A 19,406-nucleotide genomic window follows, 5' to 3' on the forward strand; every position below is an offset into this window, starting at 1 on the left:
AAAGTGCCTCTGAAATACAACCCTTCTGGTGAATTTCAATGTTATAGGCCTAGTTTGGCTCCTTATCAAGTCTTAAATAATCAGTAATACTTTTTGTCCAGTATCTTCCCATCAGAAGACATGGTAACCCCAAAGTAATCTTTCTGAAAACATATCAATTGTGTCCCTCTACTGGCTAAGCCTTTACTAACATCCATTGCCCGTGACCATTCACAAACTGTTTTCAACCAATCTTTCCACCTCATACCATTAAAGTTTCTTACATTCTAGACAAAAGAATCCATCTGCCATTTTTGAAACATGCTATTCACTTTTATACCATTCTACCTTTCTTCCTACTGGTAACTTTCCTGGAATGCCTCCTTCCTTTTCTCTATTACACATCCTTCAAGTTTTTATTCAAATCCCACCTTCTTTATAAAGTCTTCTGCCACTGTGCTTCACAAATCCCATGCTCTCAGAGGTTTACATTACTTGTTGCAGCAAATCATGCTTGCTTATTGTTATTTCATTATCTTTATCCGGAATATAATAGCATCTTATTCGTCCTGCCTGGCACACATCTGAGAAATCACAAAGCAAGACAGCAAGAGCAGAGTAAACTGAGGATCAAGATTTTTAAATAAAAGTATATACTCAATTAATATTTTTTAATTGATTAAAATATGAGTTTTTTTCAAAATAATAGCTTGTCTAGAATTTTCTGCAATCTGTGCCTATTAAAAGAATCTGGAGTTAAATATTAAATGCTAGTTTAAAAGAAACAACCCAAATTTTCTATGGATATCATGATTGCCATAAATGTAATATAATGTCTCTGAATTTACTCAATAATTGAATTGTTTATGCTTAAATGAAGTAATTATAATTCTTTTGGTTATAAGTAATTAAAATTGACTCTGACTAGTTAAGTAAAAAAAAAAAAGGACTGTATTATAAATAATCAGTTTCCTTACTGAACATAAGAACAAGCTATGGCTGCCTAAAGCACAACTAAATGGGACTTTAACTGGAGAGTCCCAACTTTCATTTTTGCTTATCTCTGTAAATTTGCTTCATTTCTCTCTTTCTTCTCTCCTCCTCCTCCTACTTCTTCCTCTTCTCAACAGACCTATCTCTCTTTCTCTCTTGACCTCTTCTTTCCTGCTTTTCCCCTTACTTTTCTTATTTCCAAGCCCATGTGACAGAAAATAGAACTGCCAACAGAGTTCAAGGTAGAAGTTTAGTCATTAAGTAAGTAACTGTTCTTTTTCCGACAGTCTAACGTCTTATTGTTTTTGGCCCAACTTGGGTCCAGTGGCTACCAACGGTCTAACAACTATGGCCAAGAGCAAGATCTTACTATAGGAACAGCACAGCTCCCATGCCATAGTAGAGAAGGGCGGGCAATTTCCAGAAAAAGAGTAAAATCTTGATCGAAAAGTGAGGGCGTTGTTTCTGAACTGCCAGTTAAATAAATGTCCAATTCGCCAAGTCAAACAAACAAACAAACAAACAAACAAAAGTCAAATAAACCAAAAGCTAGAGCTACAAATAATTAACGAAATAAACTACTTTAGATTTTATCTTTTCTTTACCCGTGAGTTAGCTGAAATGACTTTTGGCATGATTAGCTATATAACATAGATGATGATCAAAGAGAAAGGGTATCTTAAAAGTTGGCCAATTGACACCTGAATAGGCAAAAATCGATAGTACAGCAGAATTTACTAAAGGATATTCTTTGAAGCAGTTGTCCTATCAAATGTTCCAGGACGAAATTGTTCCGTGGTCAATTATATTTTTAAAAAATCAACATATTAGAACCCACTCCTGGAGAGACACAATAAATATTCATGTTCTAAGGGCTTTAGAGAAATAATTCTCTATAAACACCAGGAAATTGTTCACATTCGATACTGGTTCCTTTCTAATTATTTTTTACCTTTTGTTTTTCCAGTTACCATTTCATGTTATTTTTATGATTATTTCTATTGAACCACAAGTCCTTTTATGATCTTAAGTCCCTGGATATTCCCCAAACTTAGGATGGGTAAGAGACTTGGGTTCATTAGACAATTTCCAACAGGACTCGGACGTTTATTGTGTCCACTCAGAGAGGTATAATGTGTTCTTTCAAGAACAAGGTCAGTGTTATCACCTTTAATTAACCCTTTGTATGATTCTTTAGCAAATTCTACCTTATTGAAAGTTTTGGATACTTTCTTATTCTTGTTTTATTCTGGGACAACTAGGATTTGGGAAAAATTTAATGCAATTTAACAAAATAATATTAAGCTAGTTTTTATGCTTAAGGGTTAAAAACACATCTTGGGAAATTTGTTTGTAAGAATGCTAAGGTCACTTTTATTTTGGACAAAGATTTTATTGTCCGAACTTTGGAACTTTATGAAATCTTCACTATATTGATTTATGCTAAGAAACAGAAATTTATGGCATAAATTATATTATTTAGGGGGAGATAAGTGAGAGGTGATAGAATTATCTACTGCATTCTGAATTTTGACTTTCAAATGTAATGGAGATTTCCAATTCTGCACCTTCCTCATAAAGTTTTTTTAAAAATGTTTTAAGTAGTTAACATAGAAGGTATGTTAAAGAGTTAGACATACATTTTATTTCAACATATATTAAGTAATCATATTATAAAGCCTGTTGACACTAAGCCTATAGTGTTATTGAAAACTGAGAATTAATGCATTTTGCCTAAAAAGGAAGATGGAATTTTGCCAAGACAGCTATAGCTGCACGATAATTTTATAGTTAGGATGGATAGCTTCTCCTATACTGGTGCTGGGTTTAAAGTGTTCCTCGTGAATCACTAAGCATAGAGAAGGATCTTAGTGACACTGAGAATACTCCTTGCCAGGTGTTTTCTAATGCGTCATTTATTATAAAAAGGTGTCACGGAGCTGTCCTACAATGTAATTATTTAATTATGAAAATTTAAAGGGAAATATTTGAAGATTAAAGATTGGAAAATCCCAAATGCTTCCATTGTTCCATTGTGGTGAGAAAACCCCATGAAGCAGAATAAATAGAGGATATATCAAAAAAAAAAAAAAGTCACAAATAAGTCATCTTGAAATCACAGGTGTAGATCATGACCACGGAAATATTGTGAAACAAAGAAACCCATGAGTGGGGGGCAGGGAAGTATTTCTAAATATGAATATATTTGCAATTAGTAAAGAAGAGACTTTTTCTGTAATCTGTACATGTTGCTCTAGAATTAAAAAGTAAAGATTTAATCGCCAGTGTTTCAGAATAAATATTAGGATTCCTATGGTTAGATTTTCTGTCTCCTGTACTTATTTTTTGAGGAATTTAATCCAGTTGTATTCTTTTTGAAATTGAAAATTCTTTGGCTAAACTTCAGAAATTACTTAAACTTCATCTGTATCTGAATCTAGCAACTTTTTATATTCAAGTCTCTTATAATCTGGGTGTCAGATGGTAGGTGAATCAATGCAAAAGTAATTTCCCAATATTTCATATTTAAATAAAAAATATTTGTTGGACCTCTGCCTTACTCTTTACCAGTCAATATTCTTGGCATTATGGAAATGAAGAACAAGTTTTGTTTTTCCTTATAGAACTCACTTTCTATTGGGGAGACCAATAGAAAGTAAACAAGGTGCAAATTTAAGCAAGCTATCTAACCTGTGTTAAGAGCTAAAGAACAAATAGGATAATATAATAGCATGCAATGTCTCTAAAAGGTAATGTCTGAATTGAGACACAGCTCCAGCCACAGGAAGAAGCCTGGGTAAATTCGTTCCATATACAGGGAACAGCAAATGATAAGACTTCAAGAAGCAGAAGAGTTTGAGTTTATTCTAGGAACAGAAGAGAGTCCAGGGTAACTGCAGCATCAGGAGCAAGAAGGAGAGAGGTATGAAATGAGCATGATGAAAAAGGCAGAGCCCAGGATATCGTAAGGAGTTTGTATTTTATTGAAAATGCAATAGTAAACCATTGGACTTCCTGGTTAGACTTAGTGGTTAACATCATAAAACAAATACATAAGTATTTCAAGATGTCAACTAACACTTAAAAAGATAATGAATTTTTTTATGGAAGATTTTTTCCATCATGATATCTAACATTTTTTCTTCCATGCTCTGTCTCATTGCTGAAGATATGAGATCTCAGTTATGAAGTTAAGTATAGCTATTATTTTAAAGGATATCATTTGGAAAATTACAAATTTACACTTTAAAATGGTTAATTTTTATACATCATGAATAAGAAAAAAATCTATGTGGATGAAGTGGTTGTGGGGTAAGGAGGTGAGAAGTTTTAAGAAGTTAATTCGTTTTTATTGTCTTGAGATGAACTAAGGAAGACTTTCTGATATAGGGGTTAATAATATTCATTCTCCTATATCTAATTAAAAATGCACTGCATACTAATTTTAGTGAATTTGACAAATATAGAAAGATACAATAAGAAAATAATAATCACCCATAATAATATTACTTTCTAGTTTTTCTTAATCATTGTGATATATATTTAACAATATATATGTGAAATTTTATAGGTTATGAAAATTTTAACCTGATTATTTTCATTTAACATTATATTTTTGGTAATTTTCATTTCAATACATATTCTGTGACATCACCATATTATTTGCATAATAATAATAATTTTTGTGGTTATATAATGATGAATTTATTCATTTATCCATTTTGGTTTCTTTTTTTCTCTTTTACCTAGAAGGAGTTTATGAAAAACCGTTACTATAGCACTTTCTTATTTTAAAACTTGACAGAGTATCAAATCCTTGGCAACCAGAAATATAGGAATTCTTGATGGTAGAATACATTTCTTACAGTTAAGTTACTAAGCATCACAGTGACTAATAACTCAACCTCAACAATGACAGCAAAAAATACTAATGGCCCAAAAATTGGAATGTATTTTATATGTGTATGTCAGAAAAATATTTTTCTGGGGGTGTTCTTTCCCCTTACTTCATCTCCAGTGTGGCTTTAGAGGTTATGTTAGTGTGGAATGTGGTGGGCGTTGTACATTCATTGATTCTGGATTCAAAGTATGATTCCAAACCAACAAGAGAATTCTTGTATTTCTGCTTGCCAATGACTGTTCCTGTCTGCCCCAATGTAATGGGACACATTTTAAAATAAAGAACTGCCACAAGTAACAGCTCTTTCTGGGGGCAAAAATTAATGCTGAAGTTTTTATTAGATATCTGGCTTCAGTCTAAAGACAAATGCCATTTAATATATTCAAAAAATATTATTTATCATCTACTATTTTCCAAGAAAAGACATCTCCGCCCTGATGGAGCCTTTGTTCTAGTGGACAGATATTAATCAAGTAATCATACAAATAAACAATTACAAAGTGTCTTATAAAAGACATGCAGTACTACAAGAAAGCCTAACAAGGGAACTCTCTTAGCCTGGGGAGAGCCAGGAAAGTCTATTCTAAGGAAGTGGCGTCTGAAGTGAGATCTGAAAGAAAAATTGAGGTTAACTAAGTACACAGGAAAACCTTCCATACAGTAGGAAGGATAAGCGAAAGATTCATTGCTTAAATAATAACTGTTATAATTCCTTGAAAGGAAAGTGTTTTAACTAGTTCAAACCACAAATTATGCTTTCACTAGCCGAGTCAGTTACATGCAGTAAATGGCGATGTAATTTACTAGGCAATCATCACTGACTCCAAACAGCGATGTATAAATATTTGAAAAAAATAAAATAAAATAAGAAACAGCATCGATTTTTCAGTACTTGCTTATATGAAGCATTTGAACCAGAGCCTCAATTAAAAAGATAAAAACCCATGCTTTGTGCATATTACATATCATTAGAATGTATAGCAATAATTGTGGGGAATGGAGGAATACAAACATAGGTTATTATGCATTTTTCCAAACTCATAAAATATACAACACCAAGAATATAAAGTATAGAGATTGAATGATTATGTTGTGTCAATGTAAGTTCATCCTCAGTTTAAAAAAAAAAATAGTACAATATTGGTGAATGATGCTGGTAACGGAAGAGGCTACGCACGTGTTTAGGCAAGGGATATATGGGAAATCGCTGTACCTTCCTCTCGGTTTTGATGTAAACCTAAAACTTCTCTAAAAAAATAAAGTCTTAAAAAACACAAGTTCTCAATTTGAAAAGTCCCAAAGTGCCAAGCAAGTTGAATGAAGAAAATCCCACACTTAAGGCATCAGACAAGCGCCCCACGATCGGCCCCTCTAACCCTGTAAGCCTTCCTTCCTCTGAATCATCTTGTCTTTCTTCCCTCCTGTTACAAAGGAGGATGCATTCATCCCCCTCTCAGAGCTGGTCTCTCCTTTGTACGTTGGGTCTGATAATTCACATCTGCTCAGTCTGCTCCCTTAGCCCCCTTCTCTCCAGCTGTATCATTTCCATCAACAGGAAATCACGTTTTAGAATTCTTACTCTAAAGCAACAACAAATCCTCCTATTACTTACATTGTCATAGATCCTGTCTGACTTCTCAGCTCTCTTTGAGAGCTTCCCATGTTTTTTTAAAAGAATTTTCTACTTCTATATGGCTTCCAGTTCCTCATTTCTCATTCACTTAGCAGCCCACTATTATCTGTGTTCCACACCCAAAAGTCCACTGGCCCCTCTGGTTAAGGACATCAGAAGCTGGATGCTGTCAATTCAACGGATTTGATATTCACCTTACTCAACTTCTCGCGAGAGTTTGACACACTCATCACTCTTTTCCTTTTTCAAATTTACATGCTCCTGATTTTTTTCCTTACTCATTGACTCCTTCTGCCTTCTTTGCTGATTTCTCCCCACTTATTAACGCCTTAAATGATAGACCCCTTCAGATCTCGCACTCTCCCTGATATCTTCCCTTTCTGTACTCTCCCTAGCTTAACTCGTAGTCCTCTTTGGGTAACTACTACAGATTTGTTGTCAACTCCCACATCTATATTTCTGGAGCTGATTTCTCCACTAAGCTCCAGGCATGCACATCCAATTTCTTCCCTGACATCTCAACTCGTGTATCTTACCAACATTTCAAATTTCAGATGTCCTACACCTGAAATGAAACCTGGTACTCAACCATACCCCAAAGCTTCTCTGTCTCAGAATGAAATCACAATCTATCCAGTTGCTCATATCAAAAACACTAGGAATCATAATTGATTTCTTTATTCCCCATACTCTCTATATCCAATCAACCAGCAAACTCTGTTGACATATCATTTAATCATGTGATGCGGACTAGAAAGGAAATGGACTCTTACTTGAGATAATTAATTTGACCAAGTTCAAGTTACCTGCTTTATTAAGCATTTTCCATATTTTGTCTCATTGAATCCTCATAACAAGAAAGCATAATTATATTTCAAATAAAACAACAGTTGCCCAAAATTAGAATTCTCTTTGCTCCCAGTTTTGACTTCCTTTTTTCCATTCTCCTCTGTGTTACCATAGATATGCCAAAAACATACTCCTCATCAAATCCTTTAATGGTTCAGAATTGGCTACAGAATAATGTCCTTATCTTGGCATTCAGACACTTTTATGACCTGGTCCCTGCCTTCCTTTCCAACTTCATTTGCTCCCCTTTCCTACTACACCTTCTGGATTAAACAGGCTGTGCTCTATCTTTCCTCTCCATCTTTATCTAAGCTATTTCTTCTGCCTTGAATATTTGTCCCACATATAGTGGACGTCATGATTGCCTTGCTACCATCTATTTTGTTTCTTTCACTAGCTACTCCTATTTCTGTTTAAATATGTACACTTCCCTGATGCTATGGTTTGAGCCTGGCTCAGCTCTAGCTAATTAGCATGATTTTACACCCTGTTTACAGTTTTTGGTTCAGATGACCCAATTAGAGACTGAGACATAAGGTGATGTTTATACGAAAACATTTCCTGTCTCTTCTGAGGGATTCTGGAATTGGCATTCTCTTCCTCTCTTACGATTGCTGTGTACCTGGTAGGCATCTTATGCACATGAAGGAGATGGAATCTTAAATTGAAGTAGAGTTTAAGAAGGCCAGGAAGAGAACAGGCTACCTCAGGTCTTTCCTTAATGACATTACTGAGCCGCTGAAACAAACCAACGCTGAAGCTCATTTTACCTCTGGTCTTTCCAGTTATGCGAATCACTTTTATTGACATATTTTCTGCTACTTGCAACTGAAAGCAGCAAAATATTATGCCATATTTTATGACGTAAATAATGTCAACTAATACTAGGCCTTTCTTAACCTCTCGAAGTTAAGTATTTTTTTTCTCCAGTGAAAGTTCCTTGTGTATACCTCTAGCAAAACCTGTACTATACTGGTTTAACTATCAGTCTGCTTCCCAGGAGACTTTAACACCTTCGGAAAAAAAGTTTGTGTTATTTGCTGTTCTGTGAGTTTAAAAGAGCCTACCACCCCTCCCAAAACACGTTTATTTAATGCAGAGTTTCTCAACCTCATCACTATTGATATTTTAGGCCAGAGAAATCTTTGTTGTGGAGGGCTAATCTGTGCATTGTATAATATCTAGCAATATCTTTGGCCTCTACTTACTAAACACCAGTAATGTTACCCCTCTCCCTAATTTGTGACAATAAAAACGTCCTTTGGAATGGACAAATATCCCCTGGGAGGTAAAATTATCCCCAGTTGAGATCTACTGACCTAACATAATGAGGAAGAGTTTAGATTTTATTACAAACATCCTCTTGGGCTTTTAAGCCAAAAATCAATTTATAGAAGTTAATTCTCACAGGATCATATTATACCCATTCTTGAATATAGACAGAAAGAGCTAAGGATCTCACAAAGGGCAAAGTAGACTGGTTTCATGTGAACTCCTGATTTGGTGTGTAGTAAGGGCGTGCTAGGGGAAACCCCTCCTTCACTGGGTACTTGATGTGATCTCACGCACACACCAAGCCTGCTTTTCTCATAAACCAATCCTTTACAGAAACTACCCGTTCCAAAGGGGTGGGTCACTTTCATCACTGGAAAAGTAAAGACCAAAAAAAAAAAAATAAGAAAAAAAATCTTATATATGAAGAACAACATCATATCAGATGCCGGTAACAGAGGTTGGCACTAAACTTCTTTCATCATTCCGTTTCTTATGCACACCCAACCTAATCCCTAAATAGTTTCTCCCACTTACAGTGAGAGCTTTCGAACTGTTACTAATTATAAACTCCTTCAGAGGTGAGGTATTTTCACTGAGAGTGAACATGCAGGTACTTGAGCCCAAATAACCTCCTTGGCCTCGGGGCAAACACTTCTACCTGAAATGCCTTCTCTAACAGGATGATGAAACCAAAGCCAGAAAACTGAGTGAATCAAGCCGAAAACCTTATTTGGCTGATTGTTTTCTAATAAATATATAAAGAATTCAGAGAAATGGTACAAAATGAATGTACTTCGGTATGGTCTGACTTAATCTATAGTCTTTATCTTTATGTACAAACATATTTGTATTTATACCAATTGAATATGTAATTTTAATAAATGTCAAAATTAATTATTGAAGGTGAAATTTATAACTTAAAAGCACACATTTTGATTCTTCTGTTTTCCTCCCTCTCAGGTTGAATGCAGTACACACAATTGTTTGCCTTTGAATCTAGATGTAGTTTTAAATATTAACCTTTATTTCAGAATTAGCTTAGAGATAGATACCAAGTCTAAGATTCTTTTTTTTTATACTACTAGGTTTCTTTGACTAGCTTAAATAATTAACAGAGCCGAAATATTAACTAATATACAAAGTCATGTTGCTTGTAAGAAACACAGCATGTTCTTTTTATGAATAAACGCAATCTCTACCTTGTCTATGAAATAGATTCATAAGCCAGAAGGGATCATCCAGGTCTTCATGTTGTCCTAAAAAGGAACTTATTAACTTTGTAAGTGGCACACAGCTGAAAGTGAAAGCTAACAAAACTTCCAATAAATGTACCAGCCAGAAGAACACATCCAAAGTCAGCAAGGTGAAATTATTATAAGGAGGGATGTAAAGGCTTAGTCTTAGCTCTAAGAAGACATCCCTAAAGACGTGATGAATGAGTGATCAGTTGGGGTTTAAGCGCCCTCTCTCAATAATCATTGGTTATGGCACCTTCCCACTGTCACTTTGTCAAATGCCTTAGACCATTGGAGTCACGTGGTTTCTATAGCATTCCTTTCGTCTATCGACCTAGTTACCCTAGCAGAAACAAAATTCATTTGTTTAGCATGACTTGTGTTTTTGGAACTCCTGTTGGATTCTCATGGAAACTACATTTCTTAGTTTTTCCTAAGCTATCCATTCAATAATAGATTCTAGAAAGTTTCAGCAAGGATTGATGTGAAGTTTACTAGTTAGAAATCTAGTAAAAAAAAAATAAGCTCTACCATTTTCTTCTTTTTAAAAACATCAGAACGACTCTTCTTCTCTAGACTTCTGTCATACCTACATGAGTTTTCAAAGACTACCAATAGAGAGCTTTATGGTCACATTTCAAAGTGTTTTTAGAAACTAAGTTGTAATTCAGCGGGACCCGTAGTGTGAAAACAGTCTAAAGTTATTAGTTACAGTTTAGGAAAAGAAGAAACTTTAAGCACTATGAAATAAGCTTCATGCATTATTTCATTTCATCCTACTTTTTAATCCTCCAGCAGGTATTATTTCTACCTTAAAGATGAAGAAAGTGAAACGTTAGATGCCTAGCTTGATCAGATCAAGCAGCTGGCTAGTCACATATCTAATAAGGCATAAATTCAAATCCTGGTTTAACGCTAGACACTGTATTTTTTTTCCCCATTATTATATACTGCCATTGCTTTACTTAAGTTCCCCGCCTCAAGTTTTGATTTTCTCTTTACAATCACCAATTAACACATATCAGCACGTCAGTTTATTTCTTTTTTATTTTTTTAATTAAAATTATTGGGGTGACATTGGTTAATAAAATCAAATAGGTTTCAAATGTACAATTCAATAATACATCATATACGTATTACCTTGTGTGTTCACCACCCAAAGTTTAAATATCATTCTCTTAGAAGATGAAAACAAAATAGTTATGAAGTAGTTCTGTTTCATTTTTTTGCTCTGTTAATTTTAGTTCCCCATCCCTAAACAGTAAACCTATCTCTGCCTAATTCTGATTATTCTGAAACTCATAAGGAAGAAAAAAGAGAAAAAAGGAAGAGAGTAAAGGAGGAGAGAGAGAGAGAGAGAGAGAGAGAGGGAGGGAGGGAGGGAGGGAGGGAGGGAGGGAGGAAGGAAGGAAGGAAGGAAGGAAGGAAGGAAGGAAGGAAGGAAAGAGGGAGGGAGGAAAAAAGGGATGAGGGAGGGTGGGAGGGAGGGAAGAAAGGAAAGAAAGGAGGAAAGGAAAGAAAAAGAAAGAAAAGGAAAGGAAGGGAAGAAAGGAAGAGGGAAGGAGGGGGGGAGGGTGGTAGGAGGGTCGGAGGGAGGAAATTAAAAAAATGAAATTTTGTTTATCATCATTTTGTAATTCTGCACTAATTATGAATTCAAGATACCATAGACATGACTCCCAAGTTTCACATTTTTTTGTATTTTCTCAACCAGTTCTTCCTGTCATAATTAAACCCACAGAATTTTTTTTATCACTTCCATTTAAAACATTAAATTTTCAAACAAATGAGTCAAGAATTTCCATACACTACTTTTACTCTAATCATGACATAAGGTATTTCCTTAGTGGAAATCACCCATAAACACTGTATCTTGCTTACATGCAATAGTGTATCAGCTACAGCCCCTTAATGTAGAAAATCTGTTTCAAAGTCATCTTAAAAATAGTTAGCTTACTCAAAAACACGTTTTGACTTCCAATAACCCAGACACAGAGCCAAGAAACTAAGAAGTGCAGGTGCTAATAGGAAAGTTAAATAAGCCATTCACTGAGAAAACATGTGTGATTAGTTTGTAAAAACTTTCCCTTAAAAATGTATCTTTAAAGGAAAGAAATGTTAATTTTAGAAAACTTAAAATATAGAGAAACATAAAAGAATAAAAATCATCCATAATCCTACCACCCAAAGAAAACCATAATTAATCTTCTAATACCATGAAAATCTGTTTTTGTTTGTAAGAAAGAATTTTCCCATCTTTATCAGATGAGCATTTTAGAACATCTTTTTCATTGATTTTAACACATCATCTGAGAATGGTTAGTAATTGGCACATGATTGTGCCAGAAGAGTTGACCATTTAAAAACAGTCAATGTTTTCTCAATTCTGAATTGTAATGTGAAGGCACAGTCTGCAAAAACACAGTAGTGTTTCTTCGTTTTTTTATGTTTCCACTCAAATGTATTAGGTTCTTCCTTTCTTCCTATCTCACATTCTCAATCAACACATACCAACTCTCATTTTAATAACTGATTCTAAATTCCATTTCCAGTCTTTGCTCACCGAAGATTTAGGCTTCTACAACAATCTCTTCTTCACGTCATTCTCCAACAAAGCAAGAAACAAGGAAGAAAGTCCTGCGGTTCCTTTGTTGGAAAGATTTCCTGTGTTGGAAATCTTCTCACCCACTGCCTTTAGTCCTCTCATAATCTCTCACCGAGAGGACTGGAATAGCCTTTAGTTGGTCTACCGCAAAACAGAATTCTCTCATTCTTATAAATAAATAAATCATATACGGTGGCAAGAAAAAATGAAAATGCATCTTGATTATGTGACTCCTATGGATTGTGAGTTCACTAAAGGCAGTGACTTGGCTTTGATGGTTATCCATTCAATTGGACTTTTATAATTGACACACGGTGCCTGTTTTCATGGTCTCCTTGAAAAAAAATGCTAATAGTAACATTTACCATGTTTTAACATTGGATTTCATGTTCTTATATTTTTTCCAACTGTTTAAGGCGTTCGAGCCTAGTCTGCCTAATAGGAAGACTGCTAAATTCCTAGAGGTGAGGCATCCAAAATATTCATACTGAAATAATCATCTTAAACTAAAGAAACTAACTTACCTCAAATTTAGTTTCCTGAATTAAAGATGTCATCATTTCTGTATAAAAATACCAAAATTTAATTCAATCTGTTGTGTGGTCATTACTTAGTCTACTTGGAATGTGATTTGAGTATGTTAATAATTTGGGGAGTTTTTCCCCACAAAGACAACACATGAAGTGGGTGAGTATCACGTGGCCGGCATGACACACTGAAATAGCCTTCATGTAGAGCTACAGTGGAAATATCATTAGCTATACGATCTCATTAGTTACATATAATCAAGAATAAAGCAGAAAAAGCAGCCGATAACCAATTTTAATAATCCAAACAAAATTCTAGGAGTCCGTATATGCTTTTTACTCATTTGTTTGGTATTTTTTGTCATGATGTAAAACCAGGTAATTCTAATTTTTTAGAAACTTTATCTAAAATTGATAATTTTACTCTTTTTTAAAAATCACTAGAAATACTTTAAAATGACTCCCAAGTGGGGTTCTAGGGTTTCCAGGTTCCTTGACATGAAATTACAATAAATGTTATTCTCAATAATGAAAAATTTTTGCTTTTTTTTTACTTTGGCTGAGAAATTAATAGTGTTTTTATATTTGCCCCCTAAAAGTTCTCATTAGAGTCATTTGTAATTTGAAATGTCTGATTATATAACATTATCCAGTATTTAAAAATAAAGTCTGAGACCTGTTTTAAGGAAACAATACCAAATTATAAAAAATGTGCAAATTTGTTCATCACATCATGATGTATTCTATAAAGCTGAAGATAACTTCAATTACTGAAAGTAAAGTAAATATTATAAATGTTAGACTGAATGTAATATTCCAGAATTTGTGACTATAGCAATGAAAAAATGCTTCTGCGAATTAAATTTTTAAAAAGCAGAATATAAAACTGTACATTTATTATAATTATAAATATGTAAAAAAAATTATATAGAGGCGGATGATTGGAGAACCTTAAACAAGAGATTCTAAAACATCAGCAATGACTGTGTTACATTTATGAATTTGGGGAGATGATTTTTCTCCCTTTATTTTCCAAATTCTCTGTAAGGTTGTTTCATTATTTTTTATATTTATAATTGAAAATACTATAGTAATAACATATACTTGATAAACAACTCTAGCAAAAAAAATCTATTTGGAATCTGAATTTACCAGAGTTTATTACTTTTAGCTACTTAAAATAACCTGTAATTGTGTTATCTGTACAATATTCCTAAAGATGCAGATACTGCCAACTCACACACGTCCTTGTTTTATTTGCGGAAAAGAGTAGACTAACATCACGCCTATTCTGCTTGTTCTCCCACTCCTATTTTACTTGCTCTTCAATTTCAGTGTATTCCCTTAGGTTCATCTTCATTTCACGGAAGATATGGATGTTGTCAAGGTCTGGCAAATGGGCCGGATCCAGCCTACCTCTACATTCTCTCTCAAAAAATAGCTATACTGATTTTTTTTTTAAATCATATTTCGGAGGCACCTATATAAGTTTTAATCATGGTGTCAAACATTTAAATTTATTATCCTCCAAGTGCAGCTATGAAATAGATTTAAATTTAAATCTGCCATATTATTTTGTTATTTCTAATTGTATCATCTGTTCTGTTTTGTTTTTCTCCTTCTTCCCTTTTTTTGGGGGGGCGGGGGAGGGATGGAGATGATGTTTTCATTATTCCATTTTCTTTCCCTCTGCTTGTTTGAAAATTTTATACTCTTGTATTTATTCTTTGACTGTTGCACCCTTAACTTTTCAAGTTAATGTCTCCTAATAAAACAATATATGTTATCAACGGATAAAAATGCTCATGAGAACCTGGAAAGACTAAGTGGACAGTATTTCATTTTAGCCTCGCTAAATGCAAGTCAACGAAACACATCTCATGATGTGATGAAAGATGAAGCACACAAAATACTGCATCTGTGCAATATATTTTTGCCGATGAACAGAGCCACTGAATGGGATTGTTATAAATCGAAATGTGTCCCCACCAAATTCATAGGTTTAAGCCCTAATCCCAAATATGAAATTTAGTGATGTACCCTTTGGGAGGTTACTTGGGCTATTTGAGGTCATGAGGGTGGGGCCTTCATGATGGGATTAGTGGCCTTTGACTTGTTCTCTTTCTATCCCTGCAAGTTCACAAAAAAAGTGGTCATGTGAACACACAGAGAGATTGTGGTCACCTACAAGCCAAGAGAAGAGGCCTCAGACTAAAACCTACCTTTCTAGCGCCTTCTTATTGTGCTTCCTAGCCTACTAACCAGTGAAAAAAATGAACATCTGTTGCTTAAGCAACCAAGTCAGTGTACTTTGGGTATGACAGCCTGACCTGACTGAGACATGGAGTTAGTTGATATTATCAAGCCTCTAGGTCTAACTACCTGTTTATAGGAAATATGGAGAAAAGAGGAAAAACATAAATAGCAATCACCAAATCCAAAATGTAGGCTATTCTATAGAACGAATACCCAGTTTATTCAACAGCTCAATGATAGAAAAATAGTGTGTCTGCGGGACGGGGTGGTGAAGGTCATTGTTACCGAATAAAAGCAACTAAGAGACAAAATCAAATGTAATGTGAGCTTTGTTCACATCCTGATTCTAATAAACCAGCTGTAAAAGTACATCTGGAAGACAATTTGAGAAATTTGAATATGACCTGGATATTAGATGTTATTAAGGAATTATTAATTTTGCTAGATGTAATAGTCACATGGGATTAAGTTTTCAAATGGTTTTTATCATTCAAGATACATATTGAAATAGTTACAGGTAAAATGACATGGTATCTATGATTAGCTATAAAGTGCTATACTCCAGCAAAAGGAAAATAAAGTTGGAAACAGATAAAAGAAGATTGTTTAAATGTTGTTAATTTCTAAAAACTAAATGATGGGTACAAGGGATTCACTAAACTATTCTTTCAATATGATTGAAAGTTTTATATACAATAAAAAACTTCTATAATAAAATGTTTTTTGGAATCCAGTATTAATAATTCTACCCTCTTACCAGAAAACTCGGGATGCTATTAGTTCCTTATTGGTGCTATTAACAAATTACCATAAATTTAGTAGCTTAGTACAATACAAATTTATTATCTTTCAGTTTTGAGATCAGAAGTCATAAAATTGAGGAGTCTGCAAGTCAACGAGGTTGCATTCCCTCTGGAAACTCTAGGGAAGAATTCATTTTCTTATGTTTTATAGTTTCTGGAGGCCACCTGCATTCCTTAGTTTACGGTCGGTCCTCAAGGCCAATAGTATAGCATCTTCAAATCTTTCTCCTCCTCTTTCTCTTTCCCTCTTTCCATTCCTCTCTCATCTCGTTCTACTATTATGACTTTCCTGCCTCCCTCTCCTGAGCACCCTTGGGATTATATTGGGCCCATCTAAATAATCCAAGACAATCTCCCAGGCTCAAGATCCTTAACTGAACCACATCCATGAAGTTCGTCTTGTCATATAAGCAGCATATTCACAGGTTTAGGGAATTAGAATGTGAACCTTTTTGAGGAACCATTATTTGGTCTGATATAGAGATTTATACACTATAGTTGTTTTATTTTGATTCTACGCATTTTTTTTAAATGCCAAAAATAGAGATGGAGGAATTTATACAATCAGTGTGAAAGAAAGTCAGAGTTAGGGAGAATATTGCCTTTCCTTATCACATGTTTCATTTAGGCATTTATGACTTGCCTTAAAGGATATATCTCCTAATTTGATTTTCTTCTTTATTTAACATCTATAAAGTCCAGAAGCTTTTTTAAAAATACAATTACTCAAAATTTTATTGCCCGACCATAACGAATTTTAGAGTATTTATTTTATAGTCTTTTATTTTCACTTTTTTCTTAACATTGGGATTACATGTATTATGAAGATTTGGATTTTTTTTCTTACTTAACCCTATACAATGACCATTTGTTTACATCATTTATTATTTTCTAAAACATCATTAGTAACTTTGTGATATCCTATTGTTAGGATATACCATAATTTATAAAACCATTTACCTATTTTGAATATATTTATTTCCTTAGAAGAGAATCTTTGAAATAGCATTATTGATTCAAATAAAATGAACATTTTTTATGATCTTGAACTATAGCAACAAATTGCCCTCTTGAAATCTTTGGCTCCTGATTATAACTTAAAAATAGACCTGAGAAATAACCAATTATTGCTTATTATTTTCTTATAATTCATTTATATTCTCAGCTCTAGACCATTTTTTTTTCTTCTACTTTCTATATTTTATTTTTCTCATTCCCTTCTTCCATCTCCCCAGCATATACATAGATGCCAACAAAACCAATATGGGGATTTTAAAAATATAGGCTTTTTAGGCAATCGAGATTTACTTTCATCTCCTGTAATGGAGCAAAGAAATTCAGAATAATGTACGTATGGGTCAGACAATTAATCATTACCATAACCTAATCAAATGTTAATTGTACATGAAAGCATTAAATCCAGAAAAAAATATTTTCCAAATTAAAAACATTCTTTATGTAAGCAAACTATTTATTTTTGCTTTCCTAGATTTCCTCTTGATCTTTCTCTATCTATATAACAAACATGTAAACACATATTCGGAATTAGTTTTAAATAATTTATAGTGGTCAAAGCTTTCAAACTTCCAGTATTATGAAAACCTAAGGATTACTAAGAAAGATAGCATGGCCCAATGGCAAGAGCTATGATCTCAGAAGATGGATTTATTACTAAGGTCTGAATGACCTCAAAAAGGCATTTTAAGTCCACAGTATTACAATTTCTCAATCTATAATATGGGTATAATATAGAATAGATACACCTAACATTAATATAATGAAGATAATTTTATAATCCATTCAAATTAGATTCACAGATATTTATTACGTGGCCTTTTCTGTCCCAACAATTGTTTTATAAACAATAAAAATAGGTGTGTACGGTCGCTCGCCTCATGAGATTTGTAAGAGTCTAATGAGGATGATGACTCGAAAAAGTATGATGCATGCTGCAAAAGGTAGAGCAAGAGGATCTCCTGGGGTGAGAAGCTAAGGCCTAGGGAGAGGAGAGTAATGACAACGAGGACTAGTGTCTTTAAAAGAGTTAGCAATCTGGTTGCCTACAGAAACAAATACAGTAAGCAGAATGATGTATTGACTTTCACGGCACTTAAAAAACTAGTCACCATGGTCTACGGCCATCCACCCTGAACAAGCCTGATCCCGTCTGATTTCGGAAGCTAAGCAGGATTGGGCCTGGTTAGTACTTGGATGGGAGACCACCTAGGAAGACCAGGTGCTGTAGGCATAAATAATAAAAAAAAAAAAAAAGAAAGAAAAAGAAAAGAAAGAAAATAAAAGAAAAAAGAAACTAGTCACCAACATTTAAGAACTTTGATATTACAGAAAAAAATCAGATCTCCAGATTTCATTGAAAAATGAGAGAATCCAATACATGGGAGTGATCAGTTGAACCAATGCTTTCATGAGAGTGTGTTCCAGTTTGCCACAACCACTGTCTTACATCCAATCTGTTTCACTTTACGTTCATCTGCCTCTGTCTGTATTTGGGTTTCCAACATCTCATCTAGAAAGGAGACTATGCACCAAGTCAGTCCTGTGTGACTGAGCAGAGAGGCCAAGAGGATCATATTAGGAGCTGAATGGAAAGTATGTGCCAGGCTGGGGGCCGGCCTGGTATGTTTCAGGCCTGTGGGTACCACTGAACAGTCTTGACAGGAAAATTATATGCTCATATTTGAATTCTAAAAATACTTCTCTGAATGCAGAGTGATAAAAGGATTGCAAAACGTACTTTGAAAGCCGAAAACTGGAAAGTATCAATTTGATTTATTCTTCACGCTTCAAATAAAAACCAAGAATGAATTTTAAATTTTGTGCAGAGTAGGATCTATTCTGACTTTTTAAAAAAATCATTGTGACTATTCAACTTTTTTTAAAGACGGCAAAATAAAAGTTAGTCATATCTTGAAAAAACATTGACTAAAGTTACTCTAATGTGAAGGGGAAAAGGCTTGTATAAAAAGTAAAACATTAGACGATAAAACCTGGGTGATAAAAAGAAAACTTTCCCGTATGTCACAGAAATCATCCCCTTGCTCAATACAGTACATCCTCATGTTATTCAAATAAACTTAAAACTCATAGAGACACATTGTAAAAGTTATAACTCAGAATGACCCATGGGGCTTATTTCCTGTTAGATTCTAGCTCTGGTACTCTCTAATTCTGTTTGAATACATTTCAACAGTGATTCATTTTGTCAGTCTGCCAGTAGTCTTTCCTATTGAGCGAGCGGCATGTACTTGACGTACTTTAGCAGCAACACAATTGGGGACTTGGCTCAGATTGCCCCCAATTACCTTATTTGCTATTCAGAAATAAGTCAC

At 34.2% G+C, this 19,406-nt stretch overlaps 1 pseudogene; it reads left to right on the forward strand.

Moving 5' to 3' along the window:
* Positions 1–18,186: 18,186 nt before the first annotated feature.
* LOC118613199 lies at positions 18,187–18,304 on the forward strand (annotated as a pseudogene).
* Positions 18,305–19,406: the final 1,102 nt, after the last annotated feature.

The sequence above is a fragment of the Rousettus aegyptiacus genome, unplaced genomic scaffold, assembly GCF_014176215.1.
Source record: "Rousettus aegyptiacus isolate mRouAeg1 unplaced genomic scaffold, mRouAeg1.p scaffold_m13_p_17, whole genome shotgun sequence".
Classification (NCBI taxonomy): Eukaryota; Metazoa; Chordata; class Mammalia; order Chiroptera; family Pteropodidae; genus Rousettus; species Rousettus aegyptiacus.